Source organism: Myotis myotis, unplaced genomic scaffold (genome assembly GCF_014108235.1).
Source record: "Myotis myotis isolate mMyoMyo1 unplaced genomic scaffold, mMyoMyo1.p scaffold_m19_p_14, whole genome shotgun sequence".
Taxonomy (NCBI): Eukaryota; Metazoa; Chordata; class Mammalia; order Chiroptera; family Vespertilionidae; genus Myotis; species Myotis myotis.
In genome coordinates this window covers 23,711,438-23,727,232 of record NW_023416318.1, presented here as the reverse complement: position 1 = coordinate 23,727,232, position 15,795 = coordinate 23,711,438, and the positions used below count along the sequence as shown (strand labels likewise).

The following is a 15,795-nucleotide window of genomic DNA, read 5'->3' as shown; positions in this document are numbered from 1 at the left end:
TGTGTGCACATTCAGAAAAGACAGGAGAAGGCCCTAAATTCTCACCTCTCACCAGTCTGGGTGTGGCACACAAGCAGGAAGGGAAGGCTCAGCAGAGTGGCAACCTTCCTGGCTAAGGATTGAAGGCATGTCCAGACTCACAAACACAGTCACCCCCACACTGGGAGGTTTTCTCTTCAGCCATCTAAAGAAACCTTTGTCCAATCGCCAGCTGATCACCAGGTTAACGGAACAGAGAATTCAGTGGCCAAATATGATAAAGAATAAAGTGTGGCTGGCACGGCTGCGGGGAGGTCTAGGGTGTCAGCAGCGGCTGCCCTGGGGGGACGGTAGACAGGCTTGGAATTGGAGGCGAGGGGTGGCGGCGACCTTTAGCGGGGCCCAGGGGTGGGAGCAGGAGGCCTAGGCCGCCAGGAGGATGGAGGAGCGGTAGGAAGGGGGCAAGGGCGAGATCCAGGAGCACCGCCGGATAATTGGTTCTCAAGTGGGAGCGACAGTGCCTGGCCGAGGCCGAGCAGGAGCAGCTACCCCCGGAGCCGCAGGAGGCCGCGCTGGCTGGGGCGCAGCCCGAGCACAAGCCGCAGAAGCTGCTGCGTCTCTTCCAGGACTCGGCCACCGCTGTGGCCCGGCTCTACAAAGACCCAGTGTGTCGGCACAAGGACTTTCTCTCTGGGTGCCCCTCCAAAACGCAGCCACCGCCGCCGCCAACCTCTACAAAGGAAGCGTGGACACCCATCAGCGAAGATTTGATCATGGAATTCAGATGGGCTATCAGCGACGCCATAAGCATGCATTGGCTTGGGTTAAAAAGCACAGGACTATTTGTAGAGAAGATTTGATCAGCTTCTTATGTGGGAAAGTTCCTCCACCGCGAAACTCTAGAGCTCCCCCAAGGCTGCCCGGTCGTGTCCCCTCCCGGCTACTTCCAGGGAAACTAGCTCGTCTGCAGAGACGGATTTGCAACCCTTCCTGGAAGCCGTAGCTCTGCATAGTAAAGCCCTTTAAACATATTTCTTTGGAAAACGGTTAAGATCCATTTTCATATTTAGGTTTAGGTTCAGATATATGATCTTTTTATTTTCTCTCCCATTATAGTAACTACTTGCTCTAAAAATGTTTAAATAGAATGGAAGCTAAGAACATACATGGGCAAATTTTTTAGTTACCTAGCCCATTCTAAAAAAATATTTTCAGAAAGTTAGTTTGAGCTTATTGATTTTACAACAACACAGTCTTTTGCAGCATTGATTAGAATTTATTGCTTTACACTTATATTGTACATGTTTTCTTACTCTTCTGAGGCAAAGAGGAAGTTCTTGTGTTTTAAGAATTCTACCAGAGTAATCATTTCCTGGAGGAGCCTGGTCAAAGACAGGCTGGTAAGCTCTCATGGGAACTACTTTTGACACCCTAAGTTCGTGCCTGTAGAAGGTGAGAGTTGATGACCCAAGTGGGAGTGGCTAGATGGAAGAATAATCGACTTCCCTTATGTCTACTGTCCAGTAGGTCCTTGGCTTTGTTAGGCAGACTGTCAGAGGACAGGCCTACTTCATTGATTACTGCTACCATCTCCCCAGGCCAGACCTGCCATAAAAAAGGCATTCTTGGCCGAGGGGTTTAAGTACTATTAGGGAAGCCTGAGTATGTGGGTAGTCAATGAGTCTGTTGGTGCTTGTTCTCTAATACAGACCTTCAAATAGAACTAGGAGAAATACTTCTATAGGACAACATTTAATACTGCTATAAAAATAAAACAACAAAATAATAAGACTTGGTTGAAGCCAAGGTGAAACATGGATTGTGCCAGTGACTAAGCATATAGAAGTGATTAGTGAGTCCTGTTAAAAGTTAACATTGGGGCCATAGTATAGGTCATTCAAAAAAGAGTAAGCTGATAATAAAAATAGTGAAATACTAGTATACACAAAGGGCTTCTATATCCTTAAAACGTTAATGCTTATAGAGATTCTTGTTCTCTGTGGCAAACTTTGATTCTTTATCTTAAAACGAGAATACGGAATTTGAAAAGTGTTTGTTTTCCCTCCTCCTGATTGTTTAGGATAAATTAAAAATAAAAACAGTTATTGCAGGGGAAAAAAAGAATAAAGATTGCACAAAATAGTTCAGAAAAGCCAATGAATGGATAACAACAACTACAATAAGAAGCAACAAAAAGTGAAGGGGGGAAGGAGAATATGATTTCCAAATTTGTACTATCAGACTATTGAAAATGTAATTTTTTTCAACGAAAATTACAAGGCATGTAACAGAACAAGAAATTATGCACCATACAAAATTTTAAAAGAAACTCTCCCCAAAGAAGCACAGATATCGGACTTACTAGACAAAAATTTAAAATATAATTATTTTAAATATGTTCAAAAACTAAATAAAACCCTGCCCAATCAAGGGAAAAAAATCATGAGAATGATAGCTCACCAAACTGAGAAATAGGTATACGCTAACAATGAACATTCGGAAAAGAAAATTAATAAAATAATTCCATTTACAACAGCATTGAAAATAATAAAATACTTAAGAATAATCTAATCAAGATGATGAAAGACATACACTGAAAACTATAAAACATTGCTGAAACAAATTAAAGAAGATACAAATAAATGTCCATGGGTTGAAAACTTAATACTGTTAAGATGTCCACATTGCTCTAGCTGGTTTAGCTCAGTTGATAGAGCATTGGTCTGCAGACTGAAGAATCCCAGGTTCAATTCTGGTCAAGGGCACATGCCTGGGTTGCGGGCTCGATCCCCAGAAGGAGGCATCCAATCAATGATTCTCACTTATCACTGATGTTCCTAACTCTCTCTCCCTCTCCCTTCCTCTCTGAAAGCAATAAAAAAAATGTATATTTTTTTTAACAAATGATGTCCAAATTACCCAAAGTGATCTACAGGCTCAATGCAATCTCTCTCAAAATCCCAATAACATGTTTTGCAAAAATAGAAAATTTATCCTATGTTCACAGATGACATGATCTTATATATAGAAAACCTTAAAGAATCCACAAAATAATTATTATAGCTAGTAGATGAGTCAGCAACTTTGTAGGATACAAGATCAACATAAAGATCAGTTGTATTTCTACATGATAGCAGCAAGCAATCCTAAAATGTAAACAAGAAAACAATTTCATTTACTAAGGCAGTGGTTCTCAACCTTGGCTGCACATTAGAATCACCTGGGAATCTTTTTAAAATCCTGATTTCTGGGCATCATCCTCCGGAAATTCTGTTTCTTTGTTACTAATGTTGTGCCCCCACCCCATAACAAAGAAACAGAATTTCCGAAGGATTAGGCCCAGAAATCAGGATTTTAAAAAGATCCCCAGGTGATTCTAATGTGCAGCTAAGGTTGAGAACCACTGTACTAAGGCATCAGAAAGAAGACTATTAAAAAATAAATTTAACCAAGAAGTTAACCAAGTTTAAAAATAAATTTAACCAAGACTTGGACACTGTAAACTATAAAATATTGTTGAAATTCTTTAAATAAATGAAAAGACATTCCTTCTTCATTAATTGTAAGACTTAATATTTGAAGATAATCTGCAAATCCACAAATTCAGTGGAATCCCTAAATGGCAAGATTCTTTTTTTTTTTTTTTTCCCAGAAATGGACAAACTGATCCTAAAAAATTCAGGGACCCAGAATAGCCAAACCAAACTTTAAAAAGAAAAACAAAGTTGGAGGACTCACATTTTTCAATTTCAAAGCATTCTATGGTAGAGAATCAAAACAGTATAGTATTAGCCTAAGAAGAGACATTAGGTCAATAGGATATAACTGAGTGTCCAGAATGGAATCCATAGAATTGATTTCAACAAGGGTGCTAAGATCATTTAATGAGGAAAGAATAGTTTTTAAAAAACGGATCTGGGGGTAACTGAATACCCACCAGCATAATGAAGAGTTTAGAATCTTACATCAAACAGTACACAAAAATTAACTCAAAAGAAATGTAAGACCTAAATGTAAAGGCTAAAACTATAAAATTCTTTTTTAAAATATAGTTTATTGATTTTTTACAGAGAGGAAGAGAGAGAGATGGAGAGTTAGAAACATCGATTCAGCTGCCTCCTGCACACCTCCTACTGGGGATGTGCCCGCAACCAAGGTACATGCCCTTGACCGGAATCAAACCTGGGACCCTTCAGTCCGCAGGCCGACGCTCTATCCATCGAGCCAAACTGGTTACGGCTAAAACTATAAAATTCTTAAAAGGGAATAGTGCTGTCAATCTTTGTGACCTTGGGTTAGGCAACAGTTTCTTAAATATGACATTAAAAGCACAAGTAACCAAAGAAAAAAATAAACTGAATATCATCAAACTTAAAAAATTGTGTGCACTGAAGGATGCTTATTAAGTCAGGGAAAAGATGACCCACAAAATGGAATAAAAATATTTGCAAATAATGTATCTGAATAGGGACTAGTGCAGGAGTGGGCAACCTTTTTGTGAGTGCGTGCCAAAACCAGCAAAATCTCTGACTCAAAATTCTTCTGCGTGCCAACCCTCATTTTTTGAGAACATGTTACGCCTACTTGATATCTCTTAAGGTGTACATATGTGAAGAACCTTGAAGAAATAATAAAATTCATTCGAGTGACAAAAACACAGTATATGATGATGAAAAACACATTTATTTTTTAATGTATACGTGTACACTGATAATCCGACAGAAAACTTTATGACTCCGTTTGATAGTATCAGTGGGACTTTTGCTGCTGCATCACTGATGACAGAGATTTTACATCAGGTTTATATTTCGTGACCTTCAGAGATATGCACGAGCTACTACTTTCATCCGTCAGGCTTCTCCTATTGCGAGACTTAACAAAATTCATCACTGAGAACAAAGATTCACAATTGTAAATGGAAGATTATAAGAGAAGGTTTCACGTGCCAGCAAAAGTTACTGGTGTGCCATGTTTGGCACGCGTGCCAGAGGTTGCCCACCCCTGGTCTAGTGTCTAGAATATATAAAGAAGTCTTAAAACTTAACAAGAAGAACAATGTAATTTAAAAATGGGCAGAGTTTCAGAATAGACATTTCTTTAAAGAATATGTGCAAATGACCAATAAGCACATAAAAAGATGCTCAATATCTTCAATCATCAGGGAAATGAAAGTCAAACAATAAGCTGACTACCTCACACTCACTAGGATGGCTAAAAATTAAAACTACAACAACAGGAAACAAAAATTGTTGGCAATGATGTGGATAAACTGAAACTCTCATACATCACTGGTGGTAATGTAAAATGGTACAACTGCTATGAAAAAGTTGGAAGTTTCTGAAAACTTGAACCCATAGAGTTAACATATTAGCGAGCAATTCCATTTCTGGATATATACTTGAGAAAAATAAAAGCATACATCTATGCAAAAATCTGTATCTGAATGATCATAGCAGCATTATTCATAATAGCCACAATGTAAAAATAACCTTGTTGTCCACCTACCAGTGAATGACTAAATATGATGTGGTATATCCATATAATGAAGTATTTTCCAGACCTATAAAGTACTGAATTACTAATACATACTATAACATGAATAAATCTTGAAAACATTATGCTAAATGAAAGAAGCCAGACATAACATATCACGTATTGTATGATTTCATTGCATTGAAATATTCAGAATATGCAAACCCATTGGCATAGATCAGTGGTTCTCAACCTGTGGGTCGTGACCCTTTGGAGGTCGAATGACCCTTTCACAGGGGTCGCCCAAGACATTGGAAAACACATATATAATTACATATTGTTTTTGTGATTAATCACTATGCTTTAATTATGTTCAATTTGTAACAATGAAAATACATCCTGCATATCAGATATTTATATTACAATTCATAACAGTAGCAAAAATTACAGTTATGAAGTAACAATGAAAATAATTTTATGGTTGGGGGTCACCACAACATGAGGAACTGTATTAAAGGGTTGCAGCATTAGGAAGGTTGAGAACCACTGGCATAGATTAGTGCTTGCTAGTAGCCTGGGGGGAGGGAAGAAAGAATGGGAGTGACTGCTAATTAATATAAGATTACTTTTTGGGGGTGATAAAAATATGCTAGAATTTGATAGTAGTGATGGTTGCACAACTTTGTAAATATACAAAAAATCACTGAATTGAATACTTTAATATTATTAAATAATAAATTTTGTTATGTATTATCTCAATATTATGTTTAAAAATTAAACATTAGAGTTAAATGTGCCCTGCTGTAAAAAAAAAAAAAAAAAAAAAAAAAAAAAGAAGGAACTCTTACCCTTTGCAGCAGCATGGGTGGGTCTGGAGATTATTATGCTAAGTGAAATAAGCTAGTCAGAGACAGGCATATACCATATGATCTGACTTATATGTGGAATCTAATGAACAAAATAAACTGATGAATAAAATAGAACCAGAGGCATGGATACATGAGACAGACTGATGGAGGTCAGGGGGGCAAGGAGTGACTGGATAAAAGAAGATGTAGCCAAAGAACAAATATGCATAGCCCATGGACACAGGCAACAGAGTGGTGAAGGCCAGTGGAGGGGTGGCGAGGACTGGGTAGAGGTGGGCAAAGAGTGGGGGGGATGAGGGACATCTATAATAGTGTCAACAATAAAAAACTTTAAATAAAAATAAAATGGTTGTCTAATATTAATGAGAGGGAAATGGGTATGTTCTGAAATTCTTTTAAAGTATGGTTGCAAAGGTGGCACATTATGGACTAGAGCAGTGGTTCTCAACCTTCCTAATGCCGCGACCCTTTAATACAGTTCCTTATGTTGTGGTGACCCCCAATTTCATTGTTACAAATTGAACATAATTAAAGCATAGTGATTAATCACAAAAACAATATGTAATTATATATGTGTTTTCCGATGGTCTTAGGGGTCTTAGGCGGCCCCTGTGAAAGGGTTGTTTGACCCCCAAAGGGGTTGCAACCCATAGGTTGAGTACCGCTGGACTAGAGGTTTTACTAAATACTTCTTTATATACCTTTACATGACAATTGTTATAGAAACTATACATCCATATCAATCATTTTTTTATATTAGTTCTTTATTTTTACCCTGTCTTATCCCCAAGATTTAAGAAAGCCTTAAGAAGTAATAGACCTTATTGTGTTTGATTCAGTTATCCATCAGACACTCATTGGTAGAGAAGAGTTTGAATTGTAGTTTATGTTTAAGTGTTACAGAGATGAGTCTAAGAATATTAGCATTACTCAATTCAAACACAGTAACAGTATAATAGGCAGCATCCTGTTAGATAGATTTTGTATTTTTGTCCCAAAACTTTATTATCAAGAAGTCACAACATTTCTGGAAAAGGACTCTATCTGATGAGAATTAATCTAAGAACAAGCATTTGCTTAATTAAGTGTAACCATTCATATGAATTAAATTTTTCTACTTATAATAATGCTAAAGAACATCTTTTCAAAATGTTATTTCACAAGGTCATTACAATTCATATTACAGACATTGAACATTTGAACATATTGGATTCTTACAAGTCTCCTGAGAATATGTCCTCCCCAACCAAAAAAATCATATGAGCAACTCAATACAACTACTGCAAGATCCCTCTTTCTCCATGGTGAATCTTATCCAAAGTTACTCGCTTAGTTTCAATTACTTTATACACTCAAGCAGAAGCTAAAACAGATGCTACTGTACATATAATTAGCCTTCGTAAAAGATCCTGTGGCTTCTCCCCTTTATCAGACTTCTTGCTCATTGCCTGATTCCTCAAACACATCAGGTGACTGATTGCTAGGCAACTAAGCAATACCATCCAGAGAATTCTCCTACCCATCTCAACAGATGCCATCACATTTAGATACAAGGGGTTCAAAGCTTCAGAATTTGTTTATGTGGCTCAATAAGTCAGTGTCATCTGGTGGTGCATTTGTGATGAGTAAAACATAAAGGTGGGTCCCATCAAAAATGCTCATATTGAGACACTTTAATATCGGCACTTCAAGGCAGGTTTTTGCTTTCCTTACTTATAAAGGTGTTATTTTAGATAATATTGTGTTCGGTTAATACTTCCTGTGGTAAACAAAAGCATTTTTAAAACATGGTATCAGCTTTAAAGACCTCAAAATGTTTTCATAAAATTGTGATTTTTCCTGCCTGCTCCTAAATCTATCAAATTCAGCTGCTACCTCTGATTTGATTTTACTGTTTATTTAATCTAGGATCACTTTCTGTGCACAGTTAATCAACTATTTTACAAACGTTTTTGATATGTCAGGCCTCTTTATATCTATCAACATGTTCAGATCAAAGAGAATTCAATAAAAACATCTTTGGATAGCATTCTTTTAGTAAGTTATTATAGCAATCCTTTACAAAAGATTGTTAGGATCTGTTAATTATGAAAATATTTTTGTACATCAAATAAGCAACCAAAACATATTAAATGACATCTGAGAGAAAGATGACAAGTTCAGCATTTAATTTTTCTCTCTTTAGGATTCCTTCTCATATTGTAAGGAGTGTGTTTGTAAAGCACTTGGTTGTCTCAAACATATATTAGTAGGTTTTAACTCAACTAGAAGTTACCCAAGTTAGATAAGTGAGGTTTTGACTTTTTCAAAAGAGGGGATCAAGGCAGTAGTGACCCACTGTGAAGAGCTGACTTTTAATCACAAAGAATGAATTAACCAGATCTGGAAACCTTATGCAGGTGCAAAACAATAAAAAATGCATATGAAAAGGAAAGTAGAAATGACTTTCTGGTTGAACAAAGACTAAGTAAATAATATATAATTACTATGAAAAATGACTGGGATGACTTACACTTGCCTAATAAGGGCAATACGCAATGCTAGTTGATTCATATTTTAAAAGTTTCCTTGAAACAGTCATATTTTATGTTTGTATCCTATTTTAGGAAAGAAGAAACAAAAGTTCAGTGAGGCGACTATTTCAGGATTAGAACCATGGCCGTGAGACTCACAGATCAGTAGTTTTGCATCTACCCGTATAACCTAACAGGCAAGAACATGCATTTCAGAAATTCTTATGGGTGAACTTTTTTTTATTTAAAAACTAAAACAATGTGGCATTTTTTTCAATGTTTAATATAATCTAAGTGGGAGAGAAATTAAATTACATATTACAGCAGACACTGGAGTTAATCAGGCATCACCACCATATCAAAACATACGAAGATACTCTGAAAGCTAACACATTGCTCATATCAAGGGCTTCTTGCTTCTCTGTAAATAGACTCACAAAGGGAAAATCAAATCAGAGATGATCAAAATAAACTCCAAAAGTCAAGCAATCTCATAAAATCACAAACCTGACTGTGCACATTGTGCCTGTGGTTTTGTGCCACCGTATTCAAATCTTGTTTGTATTCCTAACAAAAGTTACTTCAGAGGGCTGAGATTACTTCTTTTCTGACTATATCTCCATCAGTATTACAGAGTTTATGAAGCCTGTATATAAAACAATATGAATTCAGTTCCTTCAAGATAGACCCACCTTGATTTAAAAAGTGTTTGCATTAGCATACATATTCATTGAATTAATACGTCTGCATTTGAAGATTAGCTAGATTTAAAAACTGCTGATTCCTTGGGAAAACCAGAGTTACAATTGTTCCTCCTGGGGTTGGGGTTGTTCTTTCAGTAAATCAACTGAAAGCACTTCCAAACAAAGCTTTCTTTTTTTCTCTTTCTATAGAAAACCGGATGTAGGCTATAAGAAGAATAGTGATGATCTACATTGAAACGGGGAAGAAGAAATGCTCAACTGATTTTCTAAAAAGCATTTTCTTACAATCAAAGAAAATCATTATCATGTGACTTCACTTTTATAGTCATATGGGCTCATCATAAATCTCCAGAATCCTATTCACTCAGAGTGAATGCAGTTACTTCTGAATTTTGTGACCCTCTGAGGTACCATGGGAAGAAGCTTTAAAATAAGGAAAAAATTGAAGGTGCAGTGTAAGAACATATATAAAGAAGCTGCCCTTTATAGGTCACAGTCAGACATTTGTTATTACTATATGGCGATTTGATTGACACGCATTTGCTAGATATTGAGAATATTTTAGTCCAACTAATTCTGCAAAAATTCAACATTAGCTATCATTTTAAGCTAGATTTATAAGTAGGTAGGCTAATTGGTTTATATATGCAAGCAGGGAATCAGATTGTGTACGTGCTTCAAAAGAGCACACATTTAAAATAAATGAAAACAAAAAACAAACAAAAAGCACACATTTAATAAATATATTTAAAAATATGTATAGGAAAATACATTGAGTAAATTTGCATAATTCTGGACTTTGCTATCAAATTGCAGTTACAAGGGGAGTGCTTAAAAGTGGAGATACTTACAAGAGATGAGATAGGAAGTGGTCTTGGAGTACTCGTATCTAGTTAACCCAAAGACTTTGTCTTTACTGTTCTTTTGGCAATTAATCATGTACTGTCCATAATACTTATAGGCTGTTTTACTGAACTTTGATTTAGTTCATGTGTTTTTTAATTGTTCCTATTTTTTTGCTTGTAAAAGGGAGGCTGTTAAAATAAAAAGAACAAGCTCTATTGTAACACTGGGCAGAAATGCTAGCTCTATTACTTAATAACTGTGTGCTCTTGGATAAGTTCATTAAAATCTTTAGGTCTTAGTTTGCTTTGAGGTTGAATAGGGATAATAACTACATCTACTAAGTAGGGTTTTTGTGATGATTAAATTATATCTATATAATATATATAATATATATAATATATATAATATATAATATATATAATTTAATATATAAAATTATATATATAATTATATATATAATTTAATATATATATTTATATATATAATGAATATATATATATATTCATATTCCTTGGCACAGTGTCAGACACCTAACAACATATATTATTGTGCTGATGGACTCAAAATTATGAACAGTAATAATAGTATTGTATTGACCTCAAGCTATAAGCATATGAGAAGCAGGGATTTCTTTCTAATTAATCCACCCTTAAAATTATTGCACATAGTAGAAACTCAAAAAAGTTTGGTTGATTTATTGAGTCCAGTAATACTGCTATTAAAACTCTTCAGAAGCAAGAACTACAAGCCAATCATAAAATATGAGGGCAAAAAGATATCTGCTTAAGTAATATTAATTAGGATATTCCCAGTAGCAATTCATTCTGGATAAAACTTTGGAACTTGATATGACCAAATCAAGAAGTCAAATAGCCCCTGAAAACAACAAATGATTTGAGAGTATTTTAATTTATCTCATTTAGTCCAAGATTTCTTGCTTAGGGATTTCATCATTGACCATGTTTTCAGCACATTTTCAAATTTATAGTAGGTAACATTTCAACACTCTCAATATAAAATTACATTTTATGTACAGAAGGCATTTTTATGTAGTTAAAGATTGATAGTTAACTTCTACCATTATTTTGAAGAAAAATAATAAATCAGGTATATATAAAGTTCAGAATACTAGTAGTTAAATCCAAATACATCTACAGACCATGTGCAATACAATACTAGAAAATACAGACAAAGAATTATTGATGAATTTAAGTTCTGAAAATGAAGAAAATACATAACATTTGGTATGTTTTCTATACCAGATTTATTTGAAAAAATTTTTAAAGTTGATCTTTGTCTTCAATCAATTTCAATGTATTTTGGAATCATGGGAGATTACTGAACTTCAACTAATTCTATTTCATTCTATTTACTCATTCTTACACTAAACTTCCATGTGTCTAGGGTTCAGAAAGGGGATCTAAAGCACACACACACACACAGAGATTAACAAGATGCCAGCCATGCCTGAGTTCAAGGAATTTACAATTGTGGAGAAAACAGATGTATGAATCTAAAGTAATAACACACTTGTTAAGTACCAAAAACCATGTCATATAGGATGGGATATGTGGATTTCTGTCACTAGAGAGGACAAAATGGCAGTGAGCTATCAGTGAAAGCTTTAAAAATGAGGTGACATTGCCCAGCCAGCGTGGCTCAGTGGTTGAGCATTGACCCATAAACCAGCAGGTCACTGTTAGATTCCCTGATGGGCACATGTCCAGGTTGCTGGTTCAATTCCCAGTAGGGGCATACAGGAGGCAGCTGATCAATGATTCTCTCTCAACTTAGATGTTTCTATCTCTCTCTCAAATCAATAAAAATATATTTTTAAAAATGAAGTGGCATTTAAATTGTGTTCACACCAACCAACTGGGGCTCTGAGCACTTTCATATGGAAAAATTATGTGAAAAAACAAAATGATGTAAACAATTTGGAAGAGCTGCATGTAACATGGCACTGATGAGTGCACTTGACGAAGTAATCGGCAGTGAGACTGGTTGCTCAGAGGGAGGACACAATGAAGGGCTTCCCATGCTTTCCGTTGAGAATGAGCAATGTATTTTAAACATGGGATTATATCTGCATCTTGGAAATATGCCTCTGGAATCATGGTAAGGGATGACTTTGAGAAAAAAAATCTAGTTAGGAAACTATTGCACTAGCTCAGGATGAGGAAAATTATAGATGTTTGAGGTAAGCTCTATAGTGGTTAATGACTGAAAGAAACATAGTATAGAATTTGAAGACAAGGCTAGTTTTATAATGAGTAACTTCAGGGGTGATCATATCATCAATGGTAAATACAAACACAAGTGTTTCTCCAATTTTGACCTTCCAACAACATTTTTCATATATTTCCCTTTAATGTGCTCTAAATACTCAATACACTGCTATAATTTTTGTTTTAAATATTCAGTTATCATTTAGAGCAACTGAAATTTTTTAAAAAACTGTTTTATTTTTACTTCCATTCATTAATTTTGAACAATCTTCATTTCTTTGTGAAAATCCAAACTTCTGTCTAATATCATATTCCTTCTGCCTGCAATACTTCCCTTAACATTTCTTTAAGCAAGATTTCCAAGCAATGAGTTCTAGTATTTTCAGTACTTTATTTTTGGCCTGGGAAAATATTTATTAACTGTTCTCTTATGAAAGTTATTTTCACTGAATATAGAATTGTGAACTCATAGTTTGTTTTTTCCTTTCAGTGTTTTAACAATATTATTTCAATGTTCTCTGGTTGCATAGCTTCTCACACAGTCTGTTTTGATTATTGTTATTCTTCTGCATGTAATAGGTCTCTGTTCTCTTAAGGCCTTGAAGTTTTTGCTTTGCCTTTGGTATTTATTAGTTTTAATATGATATACTATATTAAACACACATGTGTGTTTGATTCTTTTTTATATTTATCCTGTTTGGTGTCTTCTGAGCTTCCTGGTCTGTGGTTTGGCATGTGTCAGTAATTCAGGAATATTCTGCATAAATAGCTGTAGAGTTAATTAATATTTAAAATTGAAAAAAGGAACCAGTGAAGAGGAACAGATTAACAACAAAGAAGGGAGCCAATGATAATGGATGTAATCAGAAACTAGAGGTAGTAGAAAGGGATGGGGTACAGAGAACCAGAAAATGGACCATCCCTGACCCTCTCCCTCTGTGACTGGAGTGTAGAGGAATAAATTTAAGATGGTGGGGAAGAAAGTTGAGAGCATTTATGGTGGGTAGCTCCTATTTTCCCTCTGAGATCGGGTCATTTGCTGCAATTTGGGCAGGATAAATGGTAAAGGGCAGGGGATCAAAAGGACGCTATCTAAAGGGCCAAGCTCACCCTTGTGTTCTGAGTTACATAAATTCCGCTTAATGAGTGGTAGGCACAAGTTTAAAGAATCATATTCCTATACACTATCCATGAAGCATTAAAAGTAAAACTCTGGAATGATTGGCAATTTTATTTTCATTCTGTCTATAATCTGAAAATTAAAAGCAATTTATTTTTGTGTTGTCTATCTTGTCTTTAAGTTAAAGATTCTCAAAGTTTTCAACTTAAACACTGGTTTGTTTGTTTTTTAAATCACCCAAGGAGATTATATATATATATATATATATATATATATATATATATATATATATATGTGTATATGTGTATATGTGTATATGTGTATATGTGTATATGTATATGTATATGTATATGTATATGTATATGTATATGTATATATATATAGACAGAGCACCAGAAAATGGACCATCCCTGACCCTCTCCCTCTGTAACTGGAGTGTTGGAGTGTAGAGGAATAAATTTAAGATAGTGGGGAAGAAAGTTGAGAGTATTCATGGTGGGTAGCTCCTATTTTTCTTCTGAGATTGGGTCATTTGCTGCAATTTGGGAAGGATATGTGAGTAGTAAAGGGCAGTGTATATAAACACACTAGAGGCCTGATGCACGAAATTCATGCAAGAGTAGGCCTTCCTTCCCCCGGCTGCTGGCACCGGCTTCCCTCTGGCACCCAGGACCCAGGCTTACCTCCTGCCGCCAGCAGGCACCTGGGACCCGGGCTTCCCTCGCAGGTCATCTTGTCTAATTAGCCTATTATGCTTTTATTATAGATTAATTGATTTTAGAGAGAGGAAATGGGAGAGAGAAACTTCTATGTGAGTTAGAAACATTAATCAGTTACCTCCCATATGCACCCTGACCAGGGATTGAACCCACAGGCCAAGTATGTACCCTGACCAAGAATAGAACCTGCAACCTTTTTGATGTATGGGACAATGCTCCAACTGAGCAACCCAGCCAGGAAAAACACTGTTGTAAACACCAAATTCACTTGCATTCTGTATACAAAGGGTTGTCTAAGTTTATGAAATATTTGCTTCACATTACCTATAAACCATCTTCAAACAGAAAATATAAATTTAGCTATGAATGGGAGGGAGAATGACAAATTAACTTACTCCATGTCTGAATTCTCCATTTTTCATTAAAGACTGGATTTAGTCAAGACTGGAAATGCCATATAAGGATATCTCAAAATCAATAATTCTGCTTTTCTCTACTTCCAGATCATGTAGGAGCTGTCACATTGATGCAGCTGCAGAATTTCTGCTTTTCTGTGCCCTCTCTGCAAGCCTTTGGCAGGTGGACACAGAGATAACGGCACTTCCACTCTTGGGAGTCACATTGTTAATAATCCTTGGCAACTATGACTGAATGACTTCATCTTTCAGCCATGCCTGATCTGCTACAGATATGCAGACCTTGCCTTTGTATAGAGTAAATCCATATGTGATTTAATGAGGAAAATATTAGTAAATCAACATGTTATATTTGATGTCATTTCAAGAAGATGTCAAGAAATCTAAGATCCTTGGTCATTTGCTTATTAAATGCATATAAAATGGGTGTGTTTGCTTTTGAAGTTAAACAATCATGCTGCAAAATAACCTGTGCAAATCTCATCCCTCTTTACTACACCTGCTAACCTGAAAATCAATAGCATTGACTTCCTGACATTTGAAATGGATATGTACATATTTACCAGCCCTAAATCAAGCAGGTATGTAGGTTAAAATAAAGCACACAGGCTCAGTGTAAGTAGGAATAAGCTAATCAATGGGAAACAAGGGTATTTTGGTGGTAGCAAAAAACTCCAACCCAGGAACATAGCACATTACATAAGAATGGAATTTGGTGTCCAATAACAGACAAACTGAGCAAACTTTTGGCATTATCAGCCTCTAGCTCTGTGATTTAAGTTGCTAAACCAGCCTAAAATTCAGTTCCCTACCTGGTATAAGAAGATAATGAGACCTACTCAATGTGACAGCTATGTGGATTGAATGAGATAAATTTATGTAATAGTTGTCTTACATTTACCTCACACACAGTACATATGCTTACTCAA

At 35.7% G+C, this 15,795-nt stretch overlaps 1 pseudogene; it reads left to right on the top strand.

Moving 5' to 3' along the window:
- Positions 1-418: 418 nt before the first annotated feature.
- Positions 419-1,005, top strand: LOC118669424 (annotated as a pseudogene).
- Positions 1,006-15,795: the final 14,790 nt, after the last annotated feature.